Source organism: Microtus ochrogaster, unplaced genomic scaffold (genome assembly GCF_000317375.1).
Source record: "Microtus ochrogaster isolate Prairie Vole_2 unplaced genomic scaffold, MicOch1.0 UNK10, whole genome shotgun sequence".
Classification (NCBI taxonomy): domain Eukaryota; kingdom Metazoa; phylum Chordata; class Mammalia; order Rodentia; family Cricetidae; genus Microtus; species Microtus ochrogaster.
Window position 1 is genome coordinate 7,072,889 of NW_004949108.1, and position 9,018 is coordinate 7,081,906.

At 41.0% G+C, this 9,018-nt stretch overlaps 1 pseudogene; it reads left to right on the plus strand.

The window, feature by feature from the left end:
• Window positions 1-7,618: 7,618 nt before the first annotated feature.
• On the plus strand, window positions 7,619-8,558 carry LOC101987088 (annotated as a pseudogene).
• Window positions 8,559-9,018: the final 460 nt, after the last annotated feature.

Consider the following 9,018-nt stretch of genomic DNA (forward strand, 5'->3'; position numbering starts at 1 on the left):
AGAGTATCTCATCCTCCTCCTCCTGTCAATTTCTTCTCCTTTATCTTCCTATTAAACACGTGTGTCTTGTGGTCAATATTTACTCCAGTCTTATTTTTTTATTCAATCTGGCATTTTTCCCTTTCAACAGAATGTTTGAGCCTTTCATGATTATGTGTTCATTAGTATTCATGAATATAAATTTTCCACTTTGGAAATTATTTATATTATTTCTTTCTTCCTTTCTTTTTCTTTTCTTACTCATGTACAGTCCTCTTTTTTTTGGCTTTAGGCATTTTATTTTGTTCTTCCAAATTAATTACTTTGTGCACAAAGGACATTACATATGTATGATAGACTTTGGAAAATATATTTCCCAAAGTGAGATTTCTGAACCAAAGATTTATGTTTTAGAAATGTTGATGATAAAAATATTATCTTTTCAATGTATTATGAGTTACACATCCACCAGCAGTGTTACTGCACTAAGAATATAGATTACAGTCCTCTTTTTGACTGGGTATTTTTAGAGTTCCATGCTACATCTTTGTTGGCCCATAAGCTACTGGATCCTTGAATTTTAGCAGGATATATGTATCTATCACACAATTCCTTCAAGTCAGGACACTTCCTTACACACTTCCATTTTCCCATTCCCATTGTCTTACATTTCACTTCTACTTATTTTTCTTTTTAGAAATTCCATACTGCTTCTATTATTTTGTTGTTTACAATTGATTTGGTTTGTCCCTGTAAACTATGTGTCAACATCATTTGTGTTCCCAAACCCTATGATAACAATTCACTTCATTGTTTTATTGGGGAGAGGGGTGCTTTTGTTTGGATTTGTTGCTGTTATTGTGGGACCGCTGTCTCAGTGACTTTTTCATTGTGTAGTAAAACACTGTGACCAAAAACAGCTTGGGAAAAAGAGGGTTTATCTGGGTTTATGTAACTTTGCAACCCTCATCCCTGAGCAAAGTCAAGGCAGGATCTGAAGCAGTGGCCTTTGAGGAACACTGCTTGGTGGCTTATTCCTTCCAGATCATCCAGCTTGCATTCTTGCAGAACTGAGGACCACTTGCCCAGGAGATCATCACCCCACACTGGGCTCAGCCCTCACATATTAATCATCAATCAAGAAAATGTCCCACAGGCTTGCCCACTGGACAATCCAGTGGAGGCTTTTTTTTCCACAGAGATCCCCTCTTGTCAAAAGGCTATAGCTTGTATCGAGTCAACAAAAAAACTAAGCAGGACATTGGGTTTTTATATATTTGTTTGAAAGGGGAATCTTGCCATGTAGCCTAAGCTTCACTCAGACCCAAGGCCAACGATGGGATTAGAGGCAGGAACTCTCAGGGTGGAATTGAATATTTCCCCCTAATATATTTCTTCTCACCCATTTCTTTAGAAACTCCAATTACTCTTCTATTTGGTTGCTTGAAGTTGGTGGCTCTAAAGCCCTCGTCATTTTTTCCAGTCTTCTGTGATTCATTTTGAGTTCTTTATAGTGATAGAACTTCAAACTCCCCAGCGATGCCTTCTTCAAGGCCGAATGTGCTCCATCCTCATACACTATGTGTTTAACTTCAGACACTTAAGGATTTTCCTTTAGAAATGCTTTTGTATCTTTTTGTAAACTTCTTCTCTATATGCAATTTCTGCTTTAGGTTCTTGAATATTTGACACATAGGCTCAATAATCGTAAATAAACCACCGTGCGAGCCTCTGTGCCATTTTGTGGTTAATTTTTATGGAAGCTTTTTACTTTTCATTATAGATCATATCTTTTTCCCCTGCCTGGAACTTTTTGTTACTGAATTTTAGGCAATGTGAATGTTATTATGTAGAATAGTGAGTTCTTTGTATTCCAGTAAATATTTTAGAGGTTTGTTATGAACATAGTTATTTTAAAATAGCCCAGCAATTTAGAGTTCTGCTTAGACTGTTAATCAGAATCACATGAGCATTTAGACTAGAAATAAAATAATCTCAGAGTAATTCCTCCTTAACTCTTCATCCAGCACTTCATGAAATGAACTTTCTAGTCTAAACAGAGGGAGAAAACACTATCCCTGGCCCTTTTTGAACTATAATGATTATCCCCTAGATCATTGCTGACATGCTTCTCCAGTTCTCAGAGTTGACTCCCACCTACATAAGGATGATCATGTAAGCACTCAGGAGACCCTCTTTGGAAATCTGGGGTTCTCTTTGTGCAATTCTACCTTGGTAGTCATTGGACTTGCACACTATTATTGTTCTCTAAGATGTGTGAATTCTTCACAAACCTTAGAGATGCCTGGACTCTCTGCTGGACCAGTGTTGAGGGTCCTCTGAAACCATCCTCCAGGAGTGAGCTGAGACAAGCACAGAACTCACCTGAGCAGGTTTTTATCACTCAGAGAGCAGCACTCTCTGCAGTCAGGGGCTCCATATTTTAGAAAATCGCTGTTCATGTTTTGTCTGTTTGTTTTAATAGATAAGGTAACTTGATGTGGGATGTCCTTCTGTGCACTGAAGATATGTGTTGCTTTTATTGGTTGATGAATAAAGTTGCTTTGGCCTATGGCAGGATTGAATATAGGTAGGTGGGAAATCCCAGCAGAGATACAGGGAGAAGGAAGGCGGGGTCAAGGGAAATGCCAGCAGCTGCCATAGGAGTAAGATCCCAGAGCATTATCGGGAAGCTACAGGTCATGTGGCAGTACACAGATTAATAGATACGGGAGAATTTATATGTCATAGCTAGCCAGTAGTAATAAGTCTGAGCCATCGGCCAAACAATTGTAATGAATGTCAGGTGATGGTTTTCTAGTGGCTGTGAGACTGGGAGGGATGCAGAAAGTCTCCGGCTTCAGTTAACTCTGCTCTTCACACTCCTCCGTTCATTTAGAACATTTCAAATGCATACATAGCTGATTTTGATGATTTGTGAATTCTGTGTTCGTCAACTGCTCTCTTTACTGAAACACAACTGAAAGCCTAAAACGTGACACACATGATCCATTTGTATGCACAGAACAGAACACAGAAAACACAGAGTGATGTAAGGAGTGTGTGCCCACCTAAGGCCCAACTAGACTAACCTTTGTCTTCTCTCCTCAATTCTTTTTTTTCAGATGTTTTAAATGACCATTTATTGATATAAACTTTTCTCTTAGGACAGCCTAAACAAAACTGAAGTGTGTGACAGTAACTGTGTTAATTTGCATAAATTATGATAATTGCATTTATCAGTCTTTAAAAATGTCCTCTGTGATTTCTTGGATATCCTGTTGTTCAGTAATAAGTCTGATGTTTACTCTCTAAGCACTTATTTAGTTTCTGTCATTTATCCTGTTGATTTCTAATTTTACTATGTTTTTCTTATACTAAATAATAAATTATCTCAATGTTTAGCATTTCTCAAGATTTGACTTGTGGCCTATGATGTGAATTTGAGAGAAGGTTTCATAAATTAAATATGGTGTATTATCTAGAGGTTAGTTAGAATATTCAGCATATAACTAATAAATCAAATTCATCCTTACTTCATGTTAGATCTAAATTTTGTTTACTAGATTTTAGCTGGAAAAGCTATCTAAATTGTAGAGTATAGAAGTTCCAGATTACTAGAGTGTCAGGAGATATATATATATATATATATATATATATATATATATAGTCTTTAAAGTTTGTAATTCTTATATCTCCTGGATGAATTCTTTCTTTTACTAAATTGGCAAACCGAATCCAAGAACACATTAGAAAAATTATCCTCAATTCTTATATTGTAGCTTTTCCATAGCCCCGGTATTTCCATACTTTCCCATGATTTTGTTCTTTACCAGTGATTTTGCTGTTCAAAAGGCTCCCCAGGCATAATTGTGAAGTGTTGTCTCAGCTCCCTATCACAAGGATGTTAGACCCACTATAGAAACAATAGGTATTTTATAGACGCTTCTTTCATCCATACACAAAGTGCTTAGCCGTGAGTTCAATACCAGTGACTGAACAAAATAAAGCAACATGCAGTTGTATAAAGGTATCATGATTGAGACGTACATATAAAGACAAGGCTGGTGGATGGAGAGATGCCCCAGTGGGTAAAGTGCTTACCTTGTAAGCATGGGAATTTGAGTTCAGATTTTAAGTACCCATGGAATACTCAAGCACAGTGGTACACATCTGTCAGTCTTCCCTGTGGAGAGCAGAGCAAAGATAGACAGGGGTTGAAATGGCAAGCTCTGGGTTCTATGAGAGACCTTGCATAAAAGAATACAATAGAGAATAATAGATGAAAACACCTGAGAGAGGTCTTTGGATCCCATGTGCACACATACATGTGTACATGGATGAGCATACACATGCAAGCACGTGCATGCACATACAATGTTCACATAAATGGAAGGGAAAAAGAGACAAGGTTAATCATTATAAAGTTGACAAACATATTATAGCCAGCGATAATCAGTATCTCATCCTATATCTATGGCTGAAGTAATGATGATCCTGCACTTGCTAGCTCAGTGTTCAGTTGGCTTCGTGGCACGGGGAATAATGAGAACAGAGTCTATTTTAGTTCAATGTAAAGAAGATCAATATCCACAATCTAACCAAGGCTTCCCATGCTGTGTTCAGCCTGGTAAAGGGAAGAAATCATTCAGGCTAGATGGATATAATTGTGTTAGTGTCAAGGACTTGGAAAGGTTAACTAACAAGGAAAAAGAACAGCCTGAAGGGTGCTCAGAATTATTAATTCACTGCCTGTATCACTGGTCCTTCAAAATGAATGACCTTGTCCACTATATGAGAGAAATAATTCCTTAGGTTTTCCTTACAGAATTTCTTGCTAGAGATGTGAACACCTTCCAGTTCATCAGTTTAATAAGGATGCATTCCACCTCTCTCTGGCATATTAGCGCCTGTGTGAGATCTAGAGTCTGTGCAAAACAAGATTCTTCACCCTCAGTGGCATCAGAATGAGATGTGGGATGGATGGGGAATCAGAAACAAGGTCAGCACAGTGTAGTCTCTTGTTGATGAGTGAAGGAGATGGTCCAGAATGCTGTGGAAGAGATCTTCCTGTTGTCTTGGAGAAGAAGAGAGGGAATAAAAAGCATAAAACTGCCCTTGGAACATTTTAGAGGAAAAAAGATATGATATGAGTTACCAAAGGGAATGTCACTGGGTGAAAAATTCACGTCTTGAAGACCCACAGGAGATACAAAAGCAAAGACAGAAAGATAAAGAAGGGCACATGGGTAATTAGGTAAGACCTTATAAGATGGGCTAAGGGGTTCGAGTTGTGCTCTGCTAGCAAAGAAGAGCATGAAGGACTTTTGTGTAGAGAACGAAATGGCCACGGTTGTAATTTGGAATAACCATTGACAGAACATGGAATGTGGGTTTGATGGGAAGCATCCTAGAGGCAAAAGGATAGTAGAGAAGTTGTTGCAACAACAACAGGTGAGATACCAGTATCCTGGACCAGAGTAGCAGAGTTTCCACATTGGTGTCTGTTCATCCGTGCTTCAAATGTACAAAACCCCTGTTGCCCCCCCCAAAGGTCCTGACTTTCATGGCTTCCTGAGCGGTCATGCCAGTTTTCTCTTGCCCCCAATTTCATTTCCTTCATTTGCCTGGTTGAAAAACTCTCTTTCATCCTCAAGTGCACCTCCAGTTTCCATCTCTATTTAATCCAAATGTTTATAGCTTTACTACAGCACTCTCCAAAACTGATAAGTATCTGTCAATCAACTTAAGGGGCCGAGTTGATGGAAACGTGCTTGAGTCTAAGGATTATGCCTTTTATACCTCCAACATGAGTGAACAGGTGCTACTTTAGACCAACAACTCTCAAACTTCAGTTATAGGAACCGTGGTCCATGGTTGTGTGTACCATCCATCACGTGCATGGGCCTCTATGGATGTGTGTCAAAAACACTAAGTTTCCCTACACTAGTTTCTGTTCATATTGTTGATACCAAATACCAGATAAGAGAAAACTTAAAGATATAGGGTTTTATTCGGGATCATGATCTGAAAGGACAATCCTTAGTGATCAGGAAGACACAGGATGGGGAGTGGCTCTTGTCTGCAGACAGTGATGCATGAGTCTGTTGTTCATATCCAGGGTATCAGGAAGTAGGGATGAATCAGGGCTGGACTCTAAATTCCCATCCTTCCTCCCTAACAATGACCCCACAGTGAGGAGGCTCCACCTCCTAAAGGTTCCTCAGTCTTCCTAAACAGCACCGCAAACTGAAAAAAAAGTTTTGCAATATGTAAGCCCATAAGAGATACTTCATATCTGAATTATCTTGACTGGAATGTGTACGCTCACTTTCATTTTCTTCCCGCAACTAACCTGTTATTATAACAGGCCCCAAATCTTAGCACAACTGACTCCATGATGGAATTACCTTTCAGGCCAAAAAATTCAACACGTAGACCCCATCTCCTACCAAAATGAAAATAAAGACCTAATGTAGCAAAGTCCATAGCTCTGGAAAAATTTCTAAATGTACCAATCTTGCTTTTCAGCTTCTGCAATTCTGCAACTGGTTAATTGTGTTGGCTAACTGAAGTCTGTCAACCTAGGACATGTTTTTTGTGCTTAGAAGCTCACTCCCCCTAAGAAAGTCTCTGGGCTACATTGGGATCCTAATCACCAAGTGTAGAAAACAGGCTGACTGATAGAGACTTTCCATTAACTTACATCTGTGCCTGAGTAGTCTTCTCTGATGTATAGCCAACAACATTCTCAAAATAAAGAATTTACTTACATTGCCATTTGGATTCCCTTATGTCCTTATACTTTAAAAGAATGATTGCATATCCCTGCTCCCTCCTACCTGCTCTCTCCTGGAGAGGCCTTAGCGCTTCCCAGAGATTCCCACCCATGGCAATGGATCCTATAGTTGTAGGCCTCCATTTTCTCCACTATAAATAAAACCAGTCTCACATGAAACAATACTCCATAGGGGATAAAATAATTAACCATATCACTCATATTTTAAAGTAAGTGCCATTGTTCTGATGTCTAAAAGGGTCAAAGGCAGATAGCTAGAGGAAGCTGCCAGAGGGGAAGGATGGAACAAAGCTTGCTAAGTGACCCAGGCTTTTCTCCATGCTGTTTGCTTTGTTTACTCTTTTGCCTGTATGAGCCGATGCTGATCATCCCATTACATCAATGAGATAGTTTTTCTTTATAAAATCTATTGCATTTCATTTTCGGTTCATTGTCAGATCTCCCTAGGGGTGCATGTTCTGCTCCACTCGCTTAATTTTGTGAAATTCTGCATCATATTTTCTTTTGTTTGCTTTACAATCTTCTGATAACTTCCCAGCTTCTCTACAGAAAACCATAACAAAGAACCTCTGCTAGAAGAAGGAGGAGGTTTCTATGGAGCTCTGGTTTATGTGGATTCAATCAGAGAGTGGCCTAAGGCCTACCATTTCGTGAGTCCAAATAAATATTTTAAAATTCTTGGCTCTCTGCTCCTTCCTGTTCTAGAGACAGCCACTTCTTTTCGTGCAGTACCAGCCTCGTTCCAGAGACACGATTGTGAAGGTCGGAGTGAATGGATTTGGCCATATTGGACACCTGATTACCAGGGCTGCCTTCACTTCTGGCAAAGTGGACATTCTTGCCATCAATGACCCTTTCATCGACCTCAACTACATGGTCTACATGTTCCAGTATGACTCCACCCATAGCAAGTTCAAAGGCACAGTTAAGGCTGAGAATGGGGAGCTTGTCATCAACAAGAAGGCCGTCACCATCTTCCAGGAGCATGATCCTGCCAACATCAAATGGGGGGATGCAGGCGCCGAGTATGTTGTGGAGTCGACCGGTGTCTTCACCATCATGGAAAAGGCTGGGGCCCACTTGAGGGGTGGGGCCAAAAGGGTCATCATCTCCGCCCCTTCTGCCGATGCCCCCATGTTTGTGATGGGTGTGAACCATGACAAGTATGACAATTCCCTCAAGACTGTCAGCAATGCTTCCTGCACCACCAACTGCTTAGCCCCCTTGGCCAAGGTCATCCATGACAACTTTGGCATCGTGGAAGGACTCGTGACAACAGTCCATGCCATCACGGGCACCCAGAAGACTGTGGATGGCCCCTCTGGGAAGCTGTGGCGAGACGGCCGTGGCACTGCCCAAAACATCATCCCTGCATCCACTGGCACTGGCAAGGCTGTGGTCAAAGTCATCCCAGAGCTGAACGGGAAGCTCACAGGCATGGCCTTCAGCGTTCCTACCCCCAATGTGTCCGTCGTGGATCTGACATGCCACCTGGAATAAGCTGCCAAGTATGACGACATCAAGAAGGTGGTGAAGCAGGCATCCGAGGGCCCACTAAAGGGCATCCTGGGCTACACTGAGGACCAGGTTGTCTCCTGTGACTTTAACAGTGACTCCCACTCTTCCACCTTCGATGCTGGGGCTGGCATTGCTCTCAATGACAACTTCGTAAAGCTCATTTCCTGGTATGACAATGAATTTGGCTACAGCAACAGAGTGGTGGACCTCATGGCCTACATGGCCTCCAAGGAGTAAGAAGCCTGCCCTGGACCACCCCATCCCAGCAAGGACACAGCAAGAGAGAGGTCCTCGGCTGCTGAGCAGTCCCTGTCCTAACTAACCCTTGACACTGAGCATCTCCCTCACAGTTTCCATCCCAGACCCCCAGAATAGCAGGAGGGAGCTTGGGAAGCCCTACTCTCTTGAATACCATCAATAAAGTTCATTGCATCCCTCAAAAATAAAATAAAATAAAATAAAATTCTTCAACTAGCAAAGGTCTTTTCTTTTACTTCTTAATGTTACTTCTTAATACTGTATTTTTAAGTTGATTTTATTGTGCACACATGAGTGTGTGTGTGTGTGTGTGTGTGTGTGTGTGTGAGAGAGAGAGAGAGAGAGAGAGAGAGAGAGAGAGAGAGAGAGAGAGAGAGAGAACATATAACACATACAAAGACTGGAGTCTTTAGCCGGGTGGTGGTGGCACATGCCCTGGAGTCTTTATTTGGGCAGTGTGGGCA